Here is a 26677-nt window from a genome sequence, read left to right on the forward strand (position 1 = left end):
CCTCCCTCACTTTAAAGACACAAAAGTTTGTTGGTTAATTTGGCTTTGGTCAAAATTATAAATTGGCCCTAATGTGTTGGATAGTGCTTGTGTAGTGGGATTCCTGATCGGTGTGGACTTTGTGGGCCAAAGGGCTTGTTTCCGCGCTGTATCTCTAAACTAAACTAAACACAAGGACCTGCGGACACTGGTTTACTCAACGCTGAGTTATTCCAGTACTTTGTTTAGTTTAGAGATACAGCACAGAAACTGCTCTTCGGCCCACCGAGTCCACACTGACCACTCAAAGAAAATTTTACATTTACATTTAGGCCAATTAACCTGCAAGCCTGTTTGTCTTTAGAGTGTGGGAGGAAACCGAAGATCTCAGAGAAAACCCACACAAGTCACGGGGACAAGATACAAACCGTAATCAGGATTGAACCAAGATCTCTGGCATTGTAAGGCAGTAACTCTACCACCATGTTGCCATGCTGCCCTGTGTCTTTATTGCTTTTAGGCAGCATGTTATGGCCCACTACATTGCCGAGGACAGGCTCGTTCCTTGGGTGTACGATGAAATGATATACACCTATGAGCACTAACCTCAGCTGGGGACGAGGAGGATTTCACTGCCAGCACATTGACAGAAACACATTTCAGGTTGCCAAGGTTCAATGATGAATTACATTTCAAGTACTGGATCTATCAAGGATGTAATCTCTTCTCCTGCACGCATTACCGAGAGCAACATTTTCATGCATGGCACAATGTTGCAGTTGGTAGAGTTCCAGTGACTTTTACATTAATCCTACATTAATCCCTAAGGTTTTAATTTTACTAACATTCTCATTAAGCAATCCCCTCAAGGATTCACCTACACGGTAGTTCTGCTGGTCAAATGGCCTGTTTCCATGCATATTTGCATGTGCCTCTATTGTTCAAAAGGGGCCACCTTAATGACTTTAAGATACCCATGCCCATTATTTGTGAAGATAGACACAAAAACCTGGAGTAACTCAGTCAGTCAAGCAGCATGTCTGGAGAAAAGGAATAGGTGACGTTTTCGGGTCGAGTCACTTCCTACCTATTATCTGTGGGCTTACTTTACCCTGTGACTAACGACTCAAGAACTGGATCTAGAAAGCTTGTCACCTGGTCGTGGTGGAGAAGCTTGTGTGGACCTGAGATCCTGTGAGCGATGCCTTCTGGAGCTAGGCTCCTGGTAGGGCCACCCATGGCGGTAAGGTCGAGAGGGAGGTCTCTGACAAAGAGCAATCCAGCCAAGACCTAAACGGTGGAACAGGCGGAGGATGATGGCTGACCTTAGTGGAGCGTCACAACAAAGGCGGATGAAGGCTGTAGCAGAAAAGGGTCTCCAGTCGTCTTGGACTCCATGCAGTGGCGTAGCGGGGGGGGGGGGGGGGGCAGTGGGGCGGTTGCTCCAGGCGCTAAATTTTTAGGGGCGCAAAAAAATTGTTGAATAAATTTTTAAAATAAAATTAAGAGGCCCGGGGAGCCGTTGGAGCGAGGAGGAGTTACCTGGAGCTGTGAGTATAAATACATCGCGGGCCAGGCCGCCGCTGCCGCCGCCCCAGCTCCGGGTTCTGGTCGCCGCTGCCACTGTCCCAGCCGCCGCTGCCTCTGCGCCCCCCCGCCCCCGCCTCGCCCCCGCCTCTACCCCCGCCCCGCCCGCCCCCCCCCCCCCGCCTCTGCCCCCGCCCCCCGCCCTGCCCCCCCCCCCCCCCATCGCTAATGAGGAGGCGCAAAACTTAAAACTGCCCCGGGCGCTCAAAACACACCCTGCGCCACTGACTCCATGCCACTGGATCCTGACCCAGATCTGTCAAGGACCGTGGGGTGGCTGTCTATGCACCAGTCTCCCCACGTTGAACAGAGTCACGCACTGGCATCCTCCAACCCTGGAGACACCCATGGACAGCCATGACAGAGAGGGGCCGAAGAAGAAGAACGACTCTGCCACCAGGATGCTATGGAGCTAGGAGTGACCATCCCCCCACCTCAATGTGGTGTCTCCATCTCACCAGACATTTGCTCCCAGGACCAAGGTCTGAGCATCCATTGCACCTCACGCATCATTTGGGTAGTCTGCGGAGGTTTGAACCCTCAGTTCACACTGTGAGCCTTACATTTACCCCTCAGCACGAACGCACTTGACACCAACGTTAATTCAGTATTTAAAGTTCAGGTACTGAGAGATTCATAGCCCAAACATACAGGGGGGTTTCAAACTTTGATTAGACTTCATGAAGGAAACACATTGATGTATTTCCCCATTATATTTCTGAGCTTTATAGAAGCATGGGCAAGGAGCAGGCAATCCATCCCCTGCAACCTGAACTGCCACTCCATTAGATCTATTAGACTGAACCATACAATAACCAATTCACCTGCCTTTGGTCCACATACTCTAATACTTTCTGCTGACAGAATTTTCATCAGTGTTAATGCTGAAGATACCAGTTGCCTGAGCATCAAATGCCACCTTGGGGAGAACATTTCATTTCAGTCTGAAGAAGTGTCTCAACCTGCAACGTCACCTATCCCTTTTTTCCAGAGATACTGTCTGACCCACTGAGTTGCTCCAGCATTTTTTGTCTATCTTCGGTGTAAACCGGCATTCGCATTTCCTTCCTACACACTTCAAATTTTCATCAACTGTGCTTTTCCACTGAGACCAGTAGAAGTAGAATATTTCATCTTCTTCAAGGGCCTGTCCCCCCACTGTACGAGGTAATTCAAGAGTTCTCCCGAGTTTCCCCTGATTCCAACTCGGAGAATTATGGTAATAGCCGTTCGTAGGTACTCGGGGCTCTCGTGGACATTTTTCACAGTGCTAGAAAAAACTTCACGAGTTACCGCGTTTCCCGAGTACATGCCGTTACCATTACGAGCCGCAACGAGACATCCACGAGCTCCGACGTATCCGCTACGTACATTTCTATGTACTTACCACGAGTTTGATTTTTTTTAAACTTGGGAGAGCTCTTGAATTACCTCGTATAGGGGCCTTAAGGCTCAGGTAAACGGGTGAGTTTACATGGAAATTGGCCCTTTGGCTCATCTTGCCCACGCCAACCAAGATGCTCCATCTACACTAGTCCTGCCTGGTCGCGTTTGACCCATATTCTTCTAAACCCTTCCTTTCCATGTACCTGTCCAAATGGCTTTCAGGGTTGCTACAGAACCTGCCTCAACTAATACCTGCCTCGACTGCCTTAAACTAATTGTTAAAGCCAAGGTTTTCAGGAATGGGAGAGAAGCAGAATAGGGCATACATCAAATGATATGACTGAATATTGGAACAGGAACATATTTCCTTATAAATCAGTTTGTGGAGAGTAGTTGTTTCTTACTTTTATTTCCAAATGGTCAGTTTTACACTTTTAAATCACAGCCCATTTGTCCGGCTTCACCAGCCAGATGTTATTTTGGCTCCAGCATCGAGTCCCTTATGATATTTGATGCAACCTTCTAAACTTCAGGAAACACACATTATATTTCCACAACCTGGTGCTGCAATTTAACTCAGCATAACTTGTAACATTCTGGCAAAGCTATGGGGTGAAATTTCTCTGCCACCACCTCACTGATATAAGCGGAGTCCCAGATAACCAAGGTTCTGTGTAAAGGTCACTTCCTCCAACACTTACAATGCAATGGGCAAGTTTTCATTACACCTCATGATTAGTTTTGTATCAATAGCAATAACAATTCTCTCTATTGTGCACTTGGACACACGACTGTACAGTGTTCCAGTTGTTCTATGGGCGGCACGGTGGCGCAGCGGTAGAGTTGCTGCCTTACAGTGCTTACAGTGCCAGAGACGCAGGTTCGATCCCAACTATGGGTGCTGTTTGTACGGAGTTTGTACGTTCACCCCATGGTTTCTCCGCATTGGTTTTCTCTGAGATCTTCAGTTTCCTCCCGCAATCCAAAGTACAGGTTTGTAGGTTAATTGGCTTGGTATAAATGTATATTGTCCCTAGTGTGGGTGTAGGATAGGGTTAATGTGCGGGAATCACTGGCTGGTGAGGACTCGGTGGTCTGATGGGCCTGGTTCCTCACTTTAAACTAAACTAAACTAAACTATCTTCTTGATCAAGAGAATAGTCCATTTTGTTTTTCCATGGTTTAAAGTTGATGATTGTACACTTCCCTGCACTAACTTCTATCTGTTCACTAAGTCTGTATTCCTTTATAACATCAACACAGGATGCTATTCTTCCCAACTTACCATTATGTATAAACGTGGAAATACAAAAGAAAGATAGAGGGAAAGAGAGGAACTAACATCGTGTTAAGGCTCCTTGCGGAACACATCAGTAGTGTATTGGCTTTATCCCAATGTTAACCTCATACTTTACAACCTATTCCCCATCAAAATATGTGTACCAAACATGTAGTCTTAACAATTGGCAGGTAACTTGGGGACTCGCATGTTATAGGACAGTAGATGTGTACATTCAAGGCAGGCCAATATGTTTTTGGATATCGAGGGGATCAAGGGATGGTGCATCTATGTGGACCTCAGGGAGAAGATCAGTCATGATTTTATTGAAGGGGTTATGCAGGCATAATTGGCTTACTCCATTCCAATGTGCTGGTGCAGATGTCATACCTTTTTCAGTGTAATATCTTTCACTTACTTCACAACTGACCAGTGTACCATTTTTTCATTTTACAGTCTGAAGGGTCCCAACCCAAAACATCACTCATCCTTTATCTCCAGAGATGCTGCCTGAACAGTTGGGTCACTCCAGCACTTTGTGTCCATCTTTGGCATAAACTAGCATCTGCAGTTCTTTGTTTTTTTACTCTTTCAATTCAATTCAATTTAATTCAATTCAATTCAACTTTAATGTCATCGCACAAATACAAGTATGAGTACAACGAAATGCAGTTTTGCGTCAGTCCGTAGTAGTTGTGCGTAAAGAAATTTAAAAAAAATAAAAGAGAGAAGATACAGAATAATCAAAAAATACAGAATAATTTAACAATGGGGACGGAGAGACCGTAGAAATCTATCGGCGGGACTCCGAGTTCAGCAATGTGATTGTATTGTTGTAGAAGCTGTTCCTCATCCTACTAGTACGTGACCTGAGGCTCCTGTACCGCCTCCCTGATGGGAGGAGGGCAAACAGTCCATGGTTGGGGTGTGAGGGGTCTTTGATGATCTTCCCAGCCCGTCTCAGACACCGTTTTCGGTGGAGGGCATCCATGGCATCACTCAGGGAGCGGGGCACCGATGATGCTGCGGTTTTTTGAACACTCGTTTAGGGCCTTCACTGTCGCAGCAGTGCATCTTGTACCATACTGTGAAGCAGGTAGCATCTGCATTCTGTGTGGTACTCTTCGTGGAGCCTTTGAGAATTTTAGAGCATCCTTGATTTTTTTTTTCTTTGTACATCCAATAATCTCTTTCCATTTCTGATCTTAGAACAGTTTGTCTATTTCTGAAGCCTAGTGGATAGACACAAAATACTGGAGTAACTGAACGGGTCAGGCACCATCCCTGGAGAAAAGGAATAGGTGATGTTTCAGGTTGAGATCCTCCTTCGGACTCATCTGAAGACTTCAGCCTCCTGAAGCCTAGTGTTGGACATGTATATGTTGCAGCATGCCCATCAGAGATCATTGTGTGTAATTAGGGCCTCAATGCTTGAGGTATTGGTTTGGGAGAGAACACCATTGTTGGTTTGCTTTTCCTGACAATGGATTTGAATATGTATTAGGGAGCAGGAGAATGGGGTTGAGAGGGAAAGATAGATCAGCCGTGATGGAATGGTAGAGTAGACTTGATGGGTCGAATGGCCTAATACAGCTCCTAGAATTTATGAATGATCTTCAAACACTGTGTTCCTCAGACGGCTAAAGATTCTAGTCAGTGGTGACTTTTATCATCGAAAGCCGATGATTGCCTCCTTTGAAGTTTGGTGCCTCCGAGAGGGAAAGTGGTCCACATTTAGGTCAAGGACATTTATTGTTGAAGACAAGTATGTTTCAGCAGGGCCAAGTTTTCAAAGGACTACTGTTTGCAGATGTTAATGGCAATATTCACCCTCATGTACCATGTGAGCAAGATGAATGGGAACAGCAAAAACTCAGCATTAGTTATAAAATGCAGGTGAAAATAGGAGCAGTGTTTGGTGAATTGAACAAAGTTGGGGACTGGGCACATTAACAAACGCAAGAGAAAGTGAACTATTTCTGGGAGTGAAAATTATTTTAAACCTGAAAGAATGCAGAGAAGATTTCCGAAGATTTTTCCAAGCCTGAAATAGCCTGAGCTATAGGGAGAGGTTGGACAGACAATAGACAGATAGCGTGAACGCACAAACTGTTTTCCCCAGGGTAGAGGAATCAAGAACCAGGCGACATAGTTTTAAGGAGAGAGGGGAATGGTTTAATTGGAACTTCAGTGGTAACCTTTTCAGTGATGGGTATGTGGAACGAGGTACCAGAGGAGGTAGTTGAAGCAGGTGCTATAGCATCATTTAAAAGGCACTTGGGACAGGTTTTGAGGGATACCAGCCAAATGTGCACAAATGGCTCCATCTTAGTTGGGGCAATTTGGTCAGCACGGATGTTGGGTCGAAGGGCCTGCATGACTCCGTGGGAAAGTGATTCAGGCTTGTGCGAGTTGGTGTATCGTGTAATAACCTTTGAGCTGTGAGGGATTGCAGTACTCACTCCCAGCTCATCAACGCTCTGCTGTGTCACTGAACCAGAACATTGCTGGGTTCACCCAGCACAAAGCCTGGGAGGTGTGGAGGATTTCTGCAACTCGCCGTGCTCAGCCCGTTTGGCTCCTTTGAGAGTTCCCTGGATCAAAATGCTCAGCGCAGTGCAGACAGACCCGTGAAACCAACGCCTACCGCTGCTGCAGAAACTCACTTGGACAACACACTGATCGGGGGCTGAACGGTGGAATTGAACGGGACAAAGACTTCATCTTGTACGAGTGTTCAGCTGCAATGATGGAGCTTCGTTGATGTAAGATGAAGCAAGAGCTTACAGCTTTTTATAGCTTTTTAACCAGCAAGTTCGGTCGCTGAGTTCCAGTGGAGACTGTACTGGGCAATAAGTGAACCACTTGACTTTGTGAACAATCAAAGAGCACTCTGCCTCCTTGTCTAGTGGGAGAATGATTTTCACTACGCACGGCTGATTCAGATCCCGCAACCAATCTGATATTAGAGAGACATGAGCATGGTGGCTGACACAAATAATAAAATCAATGCGAGCAAGCTGGGGTGGAATTAGATAATGATTCTGATTCCTCTGGCAGGTTTAGTGTGGAACACTGATCAATGAATGGCTAACAGAGTGACCAACCTGCAGGTTCTTTATCTGGGACATTCTCACAGATAATTTAATGTATTCTGCTGGAATCAATCACATCCTTGTTCTTATTCAGATAAGAAGGTGGAACTGAGGCTGGGAATAATTTAGGCTGAATTACAAAATGAGGGATATTTAAGATTGCTACATTGGTGTTTTCTGGTGACATCAGGTGACATTGGTGACATCAGGCAATGGTCTTCAGATGCTTCATATAAAATGCAAGGTGACTTCCCTTACATCTAACATCAGGTCAACAAAGCAGCTTGCAGATTGGCACTTTGTCCACTTCTCCAGCCATCCTCACCAGTATTACCAGTGCACACAGTCTACAGTGTGTACCAGCTGCCATCTTCCACGCTAAGTGCGGCCTCACCAATGTCTTGCGCTTCCAATTTTACATTGGTGGGGCCACACTTAGAGTATTGTCCCTGTCATCCCGCTAGGCCCACCGTTTGTATCCATTTGTTTCACCTCTTCCACAGCCAACAATGGGCCATAGTGGGCTCTAGCTTTCCTTGGTCATCATCGCCAGCTCTGACTTGTTCTGCCCCTCTTCATACCTCTAGTTTCTCTTTTCCCTGACTCTCAGCCTGAGGAAGGGTCTCAATGCAAAACGGCACCTAATCCTTTTCTCCAGAGACGCTGCCTGACCCGCTGAGTTTCTCTGCCATTCTGTGTCTATCTTCGGTGTAGGCCAGCATCTGCAGTTCCATCCTACACTGAGAGTATTGTGTTTAGTTTTGGTCACCCTGCTACAGGAAGGATGATGCTAGTCTGGAAAGAGTAGTGGAGAAGATTTACAGGATGTTGCCAGGACTTGAGGGCCTGAGAGAGGTTGGATAGGCTGGGACTTTACTCCTTGGAGCACAGGAGGCCATGGGCTGTTCTAATAGTGGTGTATGAAATCATGAGGTGAATGCACAGTCATTTACCCAGATTCAGGGAGGCATAGGTTTAATGTGAGAGGGGAAAGATTTAATAGGAACCTGATGGGAATTTTTTCACACAGAGAGTGGTGGGTATGTGGAACAAGCTGCCAAAGGAGGTAGTTGGGGCAGATACTATAACAACATTTAAAAGACACTTGGACAGGTGCATGGATAGGAAAGGTTTAGAGGAATATTGACCAAATGCAGGCAGGTGGGACTGGTGTAGATGGGGCATGTTGGTCAGTGTGGGCAGGTGGAACTAGTGTAGATGGGGCATCTTAGTTGACAAGGGCAAGTTGGGTTGAAGGACTTGTTTCATGCTGTATGACAGAGTTTCAGAGACATAGAATCATACAGCGTTGACACAGGCCTTGCGACCCAACTTGCCCATGCCGATCAACATGCCCCATCTACACTAGTCCCATGTCCTCTGGTCTTGACTCCAAGACTCTATGACTCTTATCTGCAAATTGCACTGCAATTACTCACCCAGATTGCTTCAACAGCACAACTGAAACCCATAACATCTACCACCAGTGAGGACAAGCACAGCCTGCATACACCCCTCTAACCCCCACATCTCCCAACTTGGAAAACGATCCCAGCTGTGTTATTGTTCCTGGGTCTAAATCCTGGAATGTACAGAAAGAAGACCTTGTCCAGAAAGACCAGTACGATCAGTCTGAAGAAGGGTTTCGGCCCGAAACGTTGCCCATTTCCTTGGCTCCATAGATGCTGCTGCACCCGCTGAGTTTCTCCAGCTTTTTTGTGTACCTTCGATTCTCCAGCATCTGCAGTTCCTTCTTAAACACCAGTACGTCTGCCTTGTCTTCTCAATGGCAGTTAGGAGGGACAATAAATGGTGGTCTTGTAACCTACAACTGTCCCCTAAAGACTTGAATGTTTAAAAGACACATATTAAAATTCAAATAATTAGTAAAATGGAGACACAAGGAACTGCAGGTGCTGGAATATAACGTGGAGCACAAAGTGCTGGAGTAACTCAATGGGTCAGGCAGCATCTCTGGAGAACATGTTCCCGATGTTGGGGGAGTCCAGAACCAGGGGCCACAGTTTAAGAATAAGGAGTAAGCTATTTAGAACGTAGACGAGGAAACACTTTTTCTCACAGAGAGTGGTGAGTCTGTGGAATTCCCTGCCTCGAAGGGCGGTGGAGGTGGGATCTCTGGATGGTTTCAAGAGAGAGCTAGATAGGGCTCTTAAAAATAGCGGAGTCAGGGTATATGGGGAGAAGGCAGGAACGGGGTACTGATTGGAGATGATGAGCCATGATCACATTGAATGGCGGTGCAGGCTCGAAGGGCCAAATGGTCTACTCCTGCACCTATTGTCTATTGTCTATTGTCTATTGACATGGATAGGTGACATTTTGGATCGGGACCCGTTTTCAGATGAGTGGTCCCATAATTGGCAAGAAGTTTGATTGAAGTTCCTGTAAGTTACTCCAGGTATAAGAGTTGGTGCCAATAGCCTGGAGTAAATGTGAGAAAATGTGGTTGGGCCAAGTCTGCTGATTTGTGCCTCATGCAACCATTGCCAAATTGAATCTTTTAGCAAGCATCGCCAAACAATTGGGAAGTTGAAAAAGTTTGAGGATGGTTTTGCATCGAAAGGCTGTCTTCATGTCTTGGTTGCCAACGGGAAAATTAAGTTTTATGGAAGAACGAGGAAGATTCTATTGCCAATGTATTTTGTGAGGGTCTGCAAAATCTACTTTCATCCAATTCTGTTGATTAGGACAGTATGTGGAATGTGTCCCGATGAAGCTCGCCTTAGATTACATCTTATTGTTTTCAAGATATTATGCTCTCTGTTTCTTGCTGTTTCCCTGATTCTGCACATTCATCAACTGCGAGGAAAGCTATTAGTTTAAGCTTCCACATATTAGCCTGACTGAGAACACTTCTGAAGAAGACAAAAGCATGGAGCTTCACTGCATGATCTCCAGGGGTTGGTAACATGATTAGGGGGAAGCGGCCTGTTTTATGATCATAGAATCATCAAAATGACTGCATGGTGGGATACCATTCAACCCACGGTGCTGCTAACATGTTTGCAGGAGTGAATAGCACATCCCATTTCCCTGTCCCCACTTTTATTCATAGTCATACAGTTACAGACCCCATACAGCATTGAAACAGGCCCTTCAGTCCAACTAGCCCATGCTGACCAAGCATGCTCCAGAGCAGGACTAGAGAGAGAGAGAGAGGGAGAGAGTGACCCAGTGCCTCTACAGAAGCCAGGATTAAGTATAGTGCCCCACCAGAATATATATTTTATATATATATGTATGTGCTGTCCCGGCAGCTTAGCCTTACTATTCAAAAGATGAGGCGTGGTGATTTCAAGCTTCTGCGTGCAGTTCACCCTTGCTTCGAGAAGAGGCGCTAGCAGTCTCGGATTTATCCTTGCAATCTTACCTTTATCCTGCCGGCTCAGCTTTGGGGTTGAAGAGGCAATGCTGCAGTCTCTGGATTATCCTGACAACTCAGTCTATGCCTCTGTGTGTGGGCACAGTCATTCATTGTCCATGGGCAGGTAAAGAGAGGCACTGGGATTTTGGCTTGTCCCGGCCACTCAGTCATGCCCTCAGTAGAGGGGCTGGCTGTCCAGGGCTTCTTCCCGGCAGCCCAGTCTTGACCACACGGTGGTCTTGGGTTTGTCCCAGTGGCTCAGTCTTCCTCCAAACCTGTGAAAGGGGAACACAACTAGCAGGAGGCCCCCCCTATCCCCCCCTCCTCCCCCCCCCCCCCTCCTCCCCCACCTATCCCCCCCCCCCTCCTCCCCCACCTATTCCCCTATAGACCCATCCAACTCAGTATCCTATACCTGCCTTCTCTCCATACCCCCTGATCCCTTTAGCCACAAGGGCCACATCTAACTCCCTCCTAAATATAGCCAATGAACTGGCCTCAACGACCTTCTGTGGCAGAGAATTCCAGAGATTCACCGCTCTCTGTGTGAACGATACATTACGATACATATCTCATGTAATTATACATCTCCTTTCAGATATTCCCAATACTCAGCTACATCGTTGATGAAATTTGGGAAACATAGCAGCAGATACAAACCATTGGGATTTTCCTCGCGCAGTAACATAAGTCAAATTGATCATAAGCTCATCCCTTATTCCTGCTTTATACACGCTCTGCGATCCTTCCCTTCCTCATATATACCTTACACTTATGCTCTGTTGTTAAATTAATGTAGTCCTCCCCCTCCACCACTACTACCATGGTGGCTTTTTTCATTAACTAATTTTGCAGTACAATATTTTTAACTTGACTCCACCTTGCTACGGTTTAAAATCTAAAGTGACAGTCACGCACAACTGTGGGATGTAGGAGGAAACCGCAGCGCCCAGAGGAAACCCACGCGGAAAAGAACAAATCAAAGACAGCAACGATGATCAAGGAAAGGTGGAGCCCACAATGGTCCATTGTTGGCTGTGGAGAAGGTGATAATCAGTGGATACAAACAGTGAAACAAGTAGGATGACTAGGTTGGGGGAGGGACGGAGAGAGAGGACATGCAAGGGTATCTTTTCATACCTCCAGTTTCCCTCTCCCCTGACTCTCACTCTCAAGAAAGATCTCGATCCAAAATATCGCCTGTTCCTTTTCTGCAGAGCAGCTGCCTGGCCCGCTGAGTTACTCCAGCTATTTGTGGATATCTTCCGTTTAAACCAGCATCTGGTTGGTGGCGGCGCAGCAGTGGAGTTGCTGCCGTACAGCGCCAGAGACCCGGGTTCAATCCTGACTATGGGTGAAGTTTGTACGTTCTCCCCCTGACCAGCGTGGGTTTACTCCTAGATCTGCGGTTTCCTCCCACAATCCAAAGACGACAGGTTTGTAGGTTAATTGGCTTGGTATAAATGTAAATTGTCCCTAGTGAGTGTAGGATAGTGTTAATGTGCGGGGATCGTTGTCGGTGCAGACTCGATGGGCCGAAGGGCTTGTTTCTCCGCTGTATCTGTAAACTAAACTAAATTAAAAATAATCCCTGGTTCCTTCCTACACATCATTGAAATCACTATATTCTTTTAAATTTAGGAGAGTAGTCTCCTCCATTGTAGCTAAACGCAAATTGGGGGAAAAGCATCTCATATTTTGCTTGGGCAGCTTACAGCCCAGTGGTATGAATATTGATTTCTCTCACCAGGTAACCCCAGCATTCCCTCTCTCTCTATCCCTCCCCCAACCAAGTCGCACCAGCTTCTCATTTTCACCTTACAAATAGCTAAAAATACCTTGTTTCCTTTATCATTGTTTGTTCCTTATCTCTCCACATCATCGTCTATATCTCTCGTTTCCCTTATCCCTAACCAGTCTGAAGAAGTGTCTCGACCCGAAACGTCACCCATTCCTTCTCTCCAGAGATGCTGCCTGTCCCGCTGAGTTACTCCAGTTTTTTGTGTCTATCTTTGGTTTAAACCAGCATCTGCCGTTCATTCTTACACAGAGCAGAGACTCTGTCTTCTTACATGGGATTCACTGTGTTCTCATCTTAGAGTCACAAAGAGATACAGCACAGAAAAGCATCAGAGCCTTTTTGATAGGCACATGAATTTGTGTAGGGAATGAGGGCATATGGATCATGTGCAGCCTGAGGAGTTTAGTTTATTGTGGTATAATGTGTAGCACAGACATTGTGGGCCAAAGAGCATGTCCCTGTGCCTACTGTTCTATTTGTTTATGAAAGAACTACAGATGCTGGAAAAATTGAAGGTAGACAAAAAAAGCTGGAGAAACTCAGCGGGTGAGGTAGCATCTATGGAGAGAAGGAATTGGCGACGTTTTGGGTTGAGACCCTTCTTCAGAATTATGTCGGGGGGGAGAAAGAAAGGAAGTAGGCGGAGAAAGTAGGATTTGTGGGAGAACTGGGAATGGGGAGTGGAAGGAGGGAGAAAGCAAGGGCAATCTAAAATTAAAGAAGTCAATGTTCATACCTCTGGGGGTAAGTTACCCAAGCAAAATATGAGGTGCTGTTCCCCCAATTTGTGCTGGGTTCAGTCTGACCATGGAAGAGGCCCAGGCTGGAAAGGTCAGATTGGGAATGAGAGGGGGAGTTGAAGTGCTGAGCAACCGGGTACTCAGGTTGGTTAAGACTTACTGAGCGGAGGTGTTCAGCTAAGCGATCGCCGAGCCTGCGCTTGGTCGCCGATGTAGAGAAGTTGACACCTGGAACAGTGAATGCAGTAGATGAGGTTGGCGGAGGTGCAGGTGAACCTCTGCCTCACCTGGAAAGACTGATCGAGGGAGGAGGTAAAGGGACAAGTGTTGTATCTCCTGCGGTTGCAGGGGAAAGTACCTGGGGAGAGGATGATTAGGGTGGGAAGGGACGTATTAACCATGGAGTTACGGAGGGAACGGTCTCTGCGGAAAGCAGAAATGGGAGGAGATAGTAAGATGTGGCCAGTAGTGGTATCCCGTTGGGGGTGGCAAAAATGTTGGAGGATTATATGTTGTATGCGACGGCTGATGGGGTGGAAGGTGAGGACAAGGGGGACTCTGTTACGAATAGGGGGAGAGGGAGTAAGAGCGGACATCTCCGATGCCCTGGTGTGGAACACCTCATCCTGTGCGCAGATGTGACATAGACGAAGGAATTGAGAATAGGGGATAGAGTCCTTACAGGAAGCAGGGTGGGAAGAAGTGTAGTCCAGATAGCCATGGGAGTCAGTGGGTTTGTAGTAGATGTCGGCCAGTAGTCTGTTGCCTGCGATGAATACGGTGAAATCTAGAAACGGTAGGGAGATGTCGGCAATGGTCCAGGTGAATGTGAGTGCCGGATGGAAGTTAGTGGTGAAGTGGAAGCAGCCAGTGAGTTCTGCATGGGTGCAGGAGTTAGCACCAATGCAGTTGTCAATGTAGCGGAGGTAGAGTTCAGGGATAGGGCCAGTGTATGCCTGGAGCAGGGATTGTTCGATGTGCCCTACAAAGAGGTAGGTATAGCTGGGGGCCATGTGCGTGCGCATAGCTACGCCTTGGATTTGGAGAACATACTGTTCTATTTTCTATGAACATCAACTAATAGTTGCTGCTAATCTGGCATCAATCATATTTTTAAATTCTCTCCACGTTCTCATGAATGCCCTTCACATTCCACCACTCACTTACACACAAGGCACAATTTGCATAGATCAATTAATCTGCCGATGTGCACGCCTTTTAAAATGTGAGAGAAAGCATTCGTAGGAAAACCACGCGGTCACAGAGAGAACGTGCAAACTCAACAGAGACAGCACCCGAGGCGAGGATCGAACCGGTGTCCCCAGTGCTGTGAGACAGCGGCTTTACTTGCTGCACCACTGTGCTGCTCCAGCAATGGCCCTGGGAAACCTTAGAGTCATAAAATCATAGAGTGATACAGCGTTGAAACAGGCCCTTCGGCCCAACTTGCCCACACCGACCAATGTCCCAGCTACACTAGTCCCACCTGCCTGCATTTGGCCCATATCCCTCCAAGCCTGTCCAATCCATGTGCCTGCCTAATTGTTTCTTAAACTCTGGGATAGTCCCAGCCTCAACTACCTCCTCTGGCAGCTTGTTCCATACACCCACCACCCTTTGTGTGAAAAAGTGAACCAAGTGGGAAGGGTGGTGGTGACGGGAGGTGTCTCCCTCAGGTCATGTCAATGTTCCAATTCAGATGATGTCTCAGCAAGACTTTCACTGGATTCCATTCGGGCATGTTGCCAGGAGTGAGTTCAAAGGTTAATGCTCGCTTGGGGAATCTAGACGTTAACACCCATACATTGTGACATCCCAGTTGTTTGATTATTTATTTGATGCTTGGTAGATTTGCTGGGGGCAAGATTCAGGCAATGGTTAGCTCATCTTCCGAGTGTACAGGCAAGGTTATGTTCCATTAGGAAATGTTCCTAGTTGATTTGATTCCTTTTGACTGCGAGTACTTGCCTCCAAGGTGGTTCATTCCCATTCTTACAGTTTCTATTGTTTCTTGAAGCAATTCTGAATTGCTTTTATCTGTTGTATCTTGTTGCTATATAACACCTTTACACTGAAAAATATCCCAAAATACATCGCATCGCGATGGAGAAAATTGATAGCACGCCAAAGTAGTGAAGAGGCGCGATGACAAAAGGTTTGCTGCAAGGAGGAGTTACTTTAACAAACCTTTCAGTCAAGAGGGCTGAAAGCCACAAGGTGTAGGGTGAAGTAGTGAGAATAGGATCCAGCCACGATACACAGAATGGGAGAAGGTGTTGCCAAAGGAGAGGAGAGTTCATGTCCATAAGTTGTAAGAGCAGAATTAGGCCTTTTGGCCCATCAAGTCTACTCCACCATTCAATCATGGCTGATCTATCTCTCCCTCTCAACCCCATTCTCCTGCTTTCTCCCCATCACCCCGGACATCCGTACTAATCGAGAACCTATCAATCTCCACCTTAAAAATATCCATTGACTTGGCCTCCACAGCCGTCTGTGGCAATGAATTTCACAGATTCACCACCCTCTGATTAGAGAAATTCCTCCTTAACTCCTTCCTAATGGTCTGTCCTTTTACCCTGAGGCCATGACCACTGGTCCTAGACTCTCGCACTAGTGGAAACACCTTCTCCACATCCACTCCATCCAGGCCCTTCACTACTCCATACATCTGTGAGCTTTACAAGGGCTTGCAGTCATTGATAGAGTCGTGCAGCATGGAAACAGGCCATTCGGCCCTTCTTGCCCATGTCTCCCAGTCTTTTGAAACTTAGGCTCAATGTTCTAAAACCCAGGGTTAGAATTGGCTAGCAGGTCATGCCTGACTGAAGCCACAGCCTGTGATTGTTTCCCCCACCCCCAGACCCATTCCTATTTGATTCCAGACCACGGTGGACTTGGTCCTGGTGATGTCCCACAAGTGGAATGGTCTGTGAGTAACAAGGTTCACCCAGGAGTATTCTGTACTCAACACGGCTCTCACTGTCACTCGACGAAAGCAGTCACGTTCGACTTGAATAACTTAAAACAATTAGCAAATTAATTTAATCAAATAAAGAAAAATGGACAATAAAACTCGGGCAAACATAATTAAAGCAAGCAGCTGCTCTATTCAAATGAATTGGGGCTGTGAATGTAATGTTAGCGCTGAGCCATTAAGCTGATTGGCCAGATATGAAGTGTATGTGGCCTTCAGCTCAGTAATGTAATGCAGGTCTGGACTCTCTAAACACAAACAGGGCAGCACGGTGACGCAGCGGTAGAGTTACATCCCTGTCCCACTTAGGAAACCTGAACGGAAACCTCTGGAGACTTTGCGTCCCACCCAAGGTTTCCGTGCGGTTCCCGGAGGTTTTTGTCAGTCTCCCTACCTGCTTCCACTACCTGCAACCTCCGGCAACCACCTGCAATCTCCGGGAACCGCACGGAAACCTTGGGTGGGGCGCAAAGTCTCCAGAGGTTTCCGTTCAGGTTGCCTAAGTGGGACAGGGGCATAACTGCCTGATAGTGCCAGGGACTCGGATTCAATCCTGACTACGAGTGCCGTCTGTTTGTACGTTTTCCCCATGACCGGGATTTCCGGTTTCCTCCTACACTCCAAAGACGTACAGGTTTGTATGTTACTTGGCTTGGTTTAATTGTAAATTGTCCCTAGTGTGTACAAGTCTAGTCAAGTCACTTTTATTTCTATAGCACATTTAAAAAACAACTCTCGTTGGCCAGAGTGCTTTACATTGGTGGAGGTACTAACATTATACAACAGTGGTTCATAGATTAAGTACATACATAAATACATACATATAGCCCTCCCTCAGAGGACGTCAAGAAAGTCTTGAAAGTAAAGATGAGTTTTAAGTCTCGTCTTAAAGGAGTCGATGGAGGGGCAGTTCTGATGGGAAGAGGGACGCTGTTCCACAGTCTAGGAGCTACAGGATAGTGTTAGTGTGCGGGGATCACTAGTCGGCACGGACTCGGTGGGCCGGTGCCAGTTTCTGTGCTGTATCTATAAACTAAGCTAAATTAAAAGTGTGTACCGGTGACCGTTGTTTTATGGGGCAGGGGGGTTGTGCTCCTGGATAAGAGTCTGCAGGACAATGTTCCATCACACGTAGCCACATCATCTGTGCATGGGTCAAGAAACGCAATTTAAAATAAGATAGATTTTGTATTTATTTATCACATGATTTACTTGAGAGCAAATTTTATTCTGTATCTCAAATGTTTGGGTGGTGATTTATGATTTCTGTAAGTGAGAATTCCCACTGCTGAATGGTTGTAACACGGTGCTAACCTGTATTCGCAGTAAAGGGCCTGTCCCACTTACACAATTTTTTCGGTGACTTGCTGGCACCCGTCATATTCGCAGCAGTTCACCGAAAATGTTCAACATGCTGAAAATCCAGCGGCGACCAGAAAAAGGTACGACTCTTTGGGCGACTACTCATGACCATACAGGTGTCACCCCGTGACATGTCGACACGTGACGCCTGTATGGTCGTGAGTAGTCGCCCGCCCAAAGAGTCATACCTTTTTCTGGTCGCCGCTCGATATTCAACATGTTGAAAATTGTCGGCGGCCTGCTGCGACTATGACGGGTGCCAGCAGTCGCCGATATCATCGCGTAAGTGGGACAGGCCCTTAAATGGAAGAAAACAAAGATTCATCGGATTGATGCAAAATTCCCACCAGATCAAGCAGGGGAACGGATTTGTCAATATTGTGGATCACGGTCGTCCAGCTAGTTTCAGTGTTTGTATCCCTTCATTAACATCTCTTCCACAGCCAACAATGGAACGTTGTGGGCTCCACCTTTCCTTGGTCATTGGTGCCGACTCTGATTTGTTCTATACCTTTCCTTAACTCTAGTTTCCCTGCCCCCCGACTCTTAATCTGTAGAAAGGGTCTCGACCCGAAACGTCACCTACTCCTTTTCTCCAGAGATGTTGCCTGACCCGCTGAGTTACTCCAGCATTTTGTGTCTATCTTCGGTGTAATAGGGCTGCCAGGTCGGTTCTAAGATGCCGTGTGTTGTCAGAGGAGAGATTGAACATACTGGTCCCCAATTTTCTGCTGTTGAGAAGAATGATAGAAACCAATCCATTCAAGGACCATTCCCGCCCCGGTCATTCTTTCTCCTCCGCACTCCAGTCAGGCAGAAGATACAGAAGCTTGAATGCACACACCACCCACCTAGGAACACCATCTTCCCCTGTTATCAGGCTTCACAACAGTCCATCCATAAGCTGCTGTCCGATTCATCCTTATCCCATTGCGGACATGGTAGATTTTTTCTCTGGAACTAATACTACCAATGCGTGTGACAAAACAAAACCTAAACCTGAATCTGGATGATCTAATTGAAATCTAGAACATTCTGCAGGGTAGATGCAGAAATGACTTTTCCTCTGGCTGAGATGCCTTGCATCCAGGATCATTCAGAAGTTCTAGGATCAGAATGAGGCCATTCGACCCTTCAAGTCAATTCCACCATTCAATCATGGTTGATCTAACTTTCTCTCTCAACCTCAATTTTCTGCCTTCTCTCCATAACCCCTGACACCCTTACTAATCAAGAATCTGTCAATCTCCGCTCTAAAAATACCCACTGACTTGGCCTCCACAGCCATCTGTGGCAATGAATTCTACAGATATACGCCCTCTGACTAAAGAAATTCCTCCTCATATCCATTCTAAAGGTACGTCTTTTTATTCTGAGGCTCTGGCCTCTGGTCCTAGTCTCTCCCACTAGTGGAAGCATCCTCTCCACATTCACCCTATCCAGGCCATTCACTATTTGATAGGTTTCAATGAGGTTCTGATTCCATATAACCATATAACCATATAACAATTACAGCACGGAAACAGGCCATCTCGGCCCTACAAGTCCGTGCCAAACAACTTTTTTTCCCCTTAGTCCCACCTGCCTGCACTCATACCATAACCCTCCATTCCCTCCTCATCCATATCCCATCCAATTTATTTTTAAATGATACCAATGAACCTGCCTCCACCACTTCCACTGGAAGCTCATTTCACACCGCTACCACTCTCTGAGTAAAGAAGTCCCCCCTCATGTTACCCCTAAACTTCTGTCCCTTAATTCTGAAGTCATGTCCTCTTGTTTGAATCTTCCCTATTCTCAAAGGGAAAAGCTTGTCCACATCAAGTCTGTCTATCCCTCTCATCATTTTAAAGACCTCTATCAAGTCCCCCCTTAACCTTCTGCACTCCAGAGAATAAAGACCTAACTTATTCAACCTATCTCTGTAACTTAGTTGTTGAAACCCAGGCAACATTCTAGTAAATCTCCTCTGTACTCTCTCTAGTTTGTTGACATCCTTCCTATAATTGGGCGACCAAAATTGTACACCATACTCCAGATTTGGTCTCACCAATGCCTTGTACAATTTTAACATTACATCCCAGCTTCTATACTCAATGCTCTGATTTATAAAGGCTAGCATACCAAAAGCTTTCTTTACCACCCTATCTATATGAGATTCCACCTTCAAGGAACTATGCACGGTTATACCCAGATCCCTCTGTTCAACTGTATTCTTCAATTCCATGAGATATGGGTTCAGGATGGAGAATGAGAGGAGTTTCACTGGGTGGTGAATCATTCGAATGTTCCACCCAAGGGGACTGTGAAGGGCCAGTCACTGAACGAGGTAAAGATCCTTTCACTATTAGGCAAATCAAGTGATTTATGATTAACGCTGGGAAAGTGGTGTAAATGTCAGGGATCAGCTGTAATCAGAGCAAATAGTGGAGTGGGCAGCTCCCATTAAAGGTCAGACTGTTCTCCACAATGTGACAGTCGCCAGTGCAATGTAAATCAAGCTCTTGTACCCAGAGGGCGAGAACTTGATGAATATTTTTAAAAAGGTCAAATTTCTCATTTCACGAAACTCACCTTCCTGTCCCTGTCTTTATTTCCCACCCTGTTTTGACAATCTTTTCTGTTGTAGGCTTTCAACAGTAATCCTCATTGGCTAAGCATGGTGGCACAACGGTAGAGTTGCTGCCTTATAGAGCATGCAGCTTCAGAGAAACCGGGTTCGATCCTGGCCACGGGTGCTTGTCTACACAGAGTTTACACGTTCTCCCCGTGACCTGCGTGGGTTTTCTCCGAGAACTTTGGTTTCCCCCCACATTCCAAAGATGTACAGGTCTGTAGGTTAATTGGCTTGGTGTAAGTGTAAATTGTCCCTGGTGTGTGTAGGACAGTGTTAGTCTGCGGGGATCCCTGGTCGGCGTGGACTCGGTGGGCCAAAGGGCCTGTTTCCACGCTGTAGCTCTAAACTAAACTAATGACTCTGACACAAGTTTCCAGGGCCACTATCTTGTCATCCACGCCTGATTTTTTGACCAGATGTCTCACCAAGACTACATAGACAGAAAACGCTGGAGGGAGTAACTCAGCGGGTCAGGCAGCATCTCTGGAGAAACTGTCTCCAACTGTCTTACCCAGACTGTGTACGTTACCATTTGTTTTAGAGACTCAGCATTGAAACAGGACCTTTGGCCCGTCGAGTCCACACCGATCATCGATCACCTGACCATGTTAGCTCTATGTTATCCTACTCCCTCATCCACTCCCTGCACACTAGGGGCTAATTACAGAGAACAATTAACCTACAAACTCGCACGTCTTTGGGGTGTAGGAGGAAACCAGAGCACCCGGAGGAAACCCACTTGGTCACAGGGAGAATGTAAAAAATCTAAACAGGCAACAGGTTAGATCGGGATGGAACTGGGGTCTCTGCCACTGTGAGGCAGCAGCTCCACCAATTAGTCAATGTGAACCGTTTCCCCTGACTCGAGACTTCCCAATCCGCTAAGACACCTCCTTACAGCTTCTTAATATCTCTCCGTTTATTTATTGGCCATTGTCAACATGACATTAATAGAAACAGAAATATTGAAATAGGTGCAGGAGGAGGCCATTCGACCCTTCGAGCCAGCACCGCCATTCATTGTGATCATGGCTGATCGTTCCCAATCAATAACCTGTGCCTGCCTTCTCCCCATATCCCTTGATTCCACTAGCCCCTAGAGCTCTAATCTCCTCATTTTTGCACTATTAACTCACACTAACCTCCCCTCATCAAAACGTGCAGCCTTCCACTCACCAAGGATCAACTTGAACATTGTCATCCAATCTGGCAACAAGGAAGCCTAAGGATGCTATGGGGTTAATGACTGACTTCTGCTCTCATCCCATCTCCAGCCAAAAGGACAGGATTCTCCTTGTTTCTCCTTCCAACACCACCAGCCCCCACATTCAGTTTAGCCTAGTTTAGTTTCACAGCACAAAACAAGCCCTTCGGCCCATCGAGTCCGATCTGACCAGCAATCCCCGCACATTAACATTATCCTCCACACACTAGGGACAATACCAAGCCAATTGTCCTACAAACCTGGTGGACAAAAGTGCTGGAGAAACTCAGCGGGTGCGGCAGCATCTATGGAGCGAAGGAAATACTTTGCCACTTTTCATTTCACTGCACATCTCATATGTGTATGTGACGAATAAACCTGACTTGACTTGACGTGACTTGCATTGAAATAGGCAACATTTCGGCAGAAACCCTTCTCAAGTTTTGGCCCGAAACGTTCCCTATTTCCTTCGCTCCATAGATGCTGCTGCACCTGTTGAGTTTCTCCAGCATTTCTGTCTACGTTCGATTTTTCCAGCATCTGCAGTTGTTTCTTAAATATCCTACAAACCTGTACCACTTTGGAGTGGGGGAGGAAACCGAAGATCTCGGAGAAAACCCACGCAGGTCATGGGGAGAATGTCCAAACTCTGTAGTCAGGATGGAACCCGGGTCCCTGGCGCTGTAAGGCAGCAACTCTACCGCTGTGCCACCCACGTGCGTTATTTTCCACAGTCTCTGCTGCTTCAGCGATATTCTCGCACCAGACACCTTTGATCCTCCACTCCCCTTTCACATTTGCTTGATGTCACTCTGGTCCACCCTGTCATCCCCAGCACCATTCCCCCATCTCACGGCACTTTCCCATGAGCAGGAGAAGCAGCAGCCGGCCCTCCCACCATCCAGCACCCACAGCCCCTTTCAGGTGAAGCAGTGATTCTCTGCCACTTCTTCCAATTACTATAATTCCAGAGCATTCAGTGCTCACAATGTGGTCCCAACAGCGCTGCAGAATCAAAATCAAAATGTCAAGCATATTCAGTTGTCATGGGCACCAGACGTGAACTGGAACGATGCAATGTTTGCACACTGCTGCTACACTATAGGGGAGGACAATTAGCGTTGCTCCAATGATCCCCAACTTAAGCTCACAGTTACATTTCCCCTCAACCTGGGCATGTTAAAGCCCTCAGGACTCAATATCCTATTCAACAGTTGGAGCCAACTACCCATCCTCTCTCCCCTGACTCTCAGTCTGAAGAAGGGTCTTGACCAGAAACGTCACCCATTCCTTCTCTCCAGAGATGCTGCCTGTCCCGCTGAGTTACTCCAGCATTTTGCGTCTATCTTGGGTCTAAACCAGCATCTGCAATTCCTTCCTACACAACTCCCGTTTTGTTCTTGCTCCATATAGGCAGCTTGACATTTGTTATATCATTTGTTTTGTTTTCCATCTCTGTTGCTTTCCAACTGCTCATTTTCTAAGTGATGGTTACCGTGACAACGTTGGTCTGCATGGCATTACAGACATTGCCTCTCCTCTCTCCACTTCGCCCCCTCTCTGCATTGTAACACACTTTGTTTGCTCCAGTTCAGACCAATGCGGAAATATCAGCTCAGTTTCTCTCCCCGCTGGGGCTGCAAAGTTTAGTTTAGTTTAGACATACAGCACGGAACAGGCCCTTCGGTACACCAAGTCCGTGCCGACCAGTGATCCCGGTACACTAACACTATCCTACACATACTAGGGACAATTTACAATGATATCAAGCCAATTAAACTACATCTTTGGAGTGTTGGAGGAAACCGGAGCTCCAGGAGAAATCCCATGCAAGTCCTGGAGAAAACCCATACAGGTCACGGGGAGAAGGTACAAACTCTATACAGACAGCACCCGTTGTCAAGATTGAACCCGGGTCTCTGGCGCTGTAAGGCAGCAACTCTACTGCTGCACCACCGGGCCACAGTTATCTAACTAAAGATGAGAAAAGTACAGAGGGATTGAGATATTAACGTGCACAGATATAAAGAAGTTAGTGGATAGTTACGAAGGCAAATGACGTGTTGGATTTGCAGCATGAAGGTTAGAGTTTAGTAATCGGGAAGTATTGTTACAACTGCAGTGGTACTGGTGAGGCACACTCAGACTTCTGTAGCATGCTTTTGGACTCGTTAGCTTAGAAGGTACATGCTGGCATTGGAGTGTGGAGTGCGGGAGGAAACCAGAGCACCCGGAGAAAACCCATGCAGGTCACAGGGAGAATGTACAAACTCCATACAGACAACACCCGTAGTCAGGATTGAACCTGGGTCTCTGGCGCTGTAAGGATGCAACTCTACCGTTGTGCCGCCAGTGATTCTGGTATTTTCTGCTTTTGCTTTGGATTTCCATAATCAGTTTCTTTCTGCTCAAAACCCAATTGCTTTTGCACTTGACATTAATTGTAATGTGAAACCTTTCTGAGCTGAATGGGGCTGGATAAATCACAGCATGGAAGCAGGCACTTTGGCCAAACCCATCCATGCCGGCCTACGTTTCTTCCTGACAGCTCATATTCTTCCAAATTGTTGCTATCCGTGTACTTGTCCAAATGTCTTCTAAATGTTGCAATTGTCCCAACCTCCACCACCTCCCCTGGCAGCTCAAGATGGTAGAGTGACATTGCTGGCAGCGCTGATGCTCACAGCACTGGAGACTCAAGTTCGATCCTGACCTTGGGTGCTGTCAGCATGGAGCCCTGCCATTCACTGTCAAGGCCCTGCCCTGTTTTGATTTCCTAAATCACACTTATCCGCATTTAGCTTCATTAACCATTCCTCAGCCCACTTGCCCAACTGATCAAGATCCTGCTGTAATTTTTCATGCCTGTATTCGCTATTTACGCTATCACCAATTTTAGCGCCATCTACAAATTTACTAATCATAAGATCATAAGTGATAGTAGTAGATTTAGGCCATTCGGCCCATCAACACTACTCTGCCATTCAATCATGGCTGATCCATCTCTTCCTCCTAACCCCATTCTCCTGCCTTCTCCCCATAACCCATCACACCTGTACTAATCAAGAATCTATCTATTTCTGCCTTAAATATATCCATTGGCTTTACCTCCACAGCCTTCTGTGGCAAATAATTCCAAAGATTCACCACCCTTTGACGAATGCATTGTACATTCTCATCCGAATTGTTAATATGAAGCACAAACAGCAATGGTCCTAGTACCGAACGTTGAGGCACAGAACTTATCAAAGCCCTCCAATCCGGAAAAACCCGACCAGCACCACCCTTTGATTCCTTCCATGAAGCCCATGCTGTAGCCAGTTTGCTAGCTCTTCCACGCATCCGATATGATCGAACCTTCCAGAGTTATCTACCATGCACAAGGGGCGGTTTTCTCCCACACCTCAAAGACATGCAGGTTTGTAGTTTAATTGACCTCTGTAAAATTGTCCCTAATGTGTAATGAGTGGATGCGAAAGTGAGATAACATAGGACCAATGTGAATGGATGCTGGATGGTTGGCATGGGCTTGGGAGGCCAAAAGTCTAGTTTCCACGCTGTATCTTTAAACTAAAACTAAAATGAAACTTCTTGATGGATGTGGACGAGTCCCCTTACAGGAGATTCTAGAACCAGGGGACAGTGCTTCAAGAATAAAAGTCAATAGACAGTAGACAATAGGGGCAGGAATTGGCAATTCGGCCCTTTGAGCCAGCACTGCCATTCAATGTGATCATGGCTGATCATCCCCAATCAATTCCTGCCTTCTCCCCATATCCCCTGACTCTGCTATCTTTAAGAGCCCTATCTAGCTCTCTCTTGAAAGCATCCAGAGAACCTGCCTCCACCGCCCTCTGAGGCAGAGAATTCCACAGACGTCAATTACGAACAATTTATTTTCTGAGGCCTTAAATCTTTGGAACGATTCCTTGAAGGGCTTTAGAAACAGGGTCCTGGAATATTTTTAAGCAGTTAGTCAGTTGGTTCTGGGCAAGCGAGAGAGAGAAATGTTCCAGAGACGCCGGTGAATGGGACTGTTAGTCAGCCTTGACAAGATGGGCTGAAGGGCCTGTTTCTGTGCTGCATGTCGCCAGAATGTTCGTGCGATGTTCTGTTGCTAGAGTATAACCAAGCTCTTCATGGTTCATGGATTCATGGTCAATCCTCAACCCACATTTCACCAGGCTCCGACCAGTTACATTATGTCGGCACAATGACCCAACTGGTAGAGCTGCTGACTCACAATGATAGAGACCCAGGTTCTATTCTGACCTTGGGTGCTGTCTGTGTGAAGTTTGCATGTTCTCCCTGTGACCGCGCGGGTTTCCTTCGGATGCTCCAGCTTCCTCCCACATCACTAGGGGCGTGTGGGTTTGTAGGATAATTGGCCCCCTGGAAATTGTCCCCAGTGCATAGGGAGTGGCTGTAAACATGGGATAACAGAATGTAGGCACTGGGCCTGTACTCACTGGAGTTTAGAAAGATGAGGGGGGACCTCATTGAAAATTACCGAATAGTGAACGGCCTGGATCGAGTCGATGTGGAGAGGTGGAGAGGATGTGGGAGAGTCTAGGACCAGAGGACATAGCCTCATAATAAAAGGTCATATCTTTAGAAAGGAGATGAGAAGAAACTTCTGTAGTCAGATGTGTGGAACTCACTGTAGTGAATGTGTGGAATTCATTGCCACAGACAGCGGTGGAGGCCAAGTCAGTGGATATTTGTAAGGCGGAGATTGACTGATTTTTGATTAGTACGGGTGTCGGGTTTATGGGCAGAAGGCAGGAGAATGGGGTTGAGAGGGAAAGACATCAGCCGTGATTGAATGGCGGAGTAGACTTGATGGGCCGAATGGCCTTGTTCTGCTCCAAGAACATATGAGCATGTGAACTAGTGTGAGCAGGTCATCGATAGTCATAGATTCTTTGGGCCGAAGGTCCTCTTTCCCTGCTTTATCTCTAAACTAAATCAAATATACACCAGCTATCAATCCGTCAGCAACAGAGTTTGAGGTCCCTTCAGTGAGTGAATCGTACACTGCATTTGCCGCATCAGCATGCATGCATGGTTGCTCGATGGCCCCTTGCAAGCTGACGGCGCAGTTGTTAACATCGGTTTTCTGACAAGCAAGGCCCAGCATCTGCATTTCCCTGCATTACTAAGGAACGTGGGAATAAAATATGATAGAAAATAATCAGTTTAATTGATTGGGGCCTTGGCAACTGAACAACATTCAGCTACATCAGAGAATTGGCTCAGGAG

The 26677-nt window shown here is 46.6% G+C and overlaps 1 protein-coding gene across 1 annotated transcript in view; it reads left to right on the plus strand.

Moving 5' to 3' along the window:
• The window catches only part of LOC129712812 (NT-3 growth factor receptor-like), a 1009855-nt gene that overhangs the window by 310514 nt on the left and 672664 nt on the right, over window positions 1–26677 (plus strand). The window lies entirely within an intron of this gene.

Source organism: Leucoraja erinacea, chromosome 33, assembly GCF_028641065.1.
Source record: "Leucoraja erinacea ecotype New England chromosome 33, Leri_hhj_1, whole genome shotgun sequence".
Taxonomy (NCBI): domain Eukaryota; kingdom Metazoa; phylum Chordata; class Chondrichthyes; order Rajiformes; family Rajidae; genus Leucoraja; species Leucoraja erinaceus.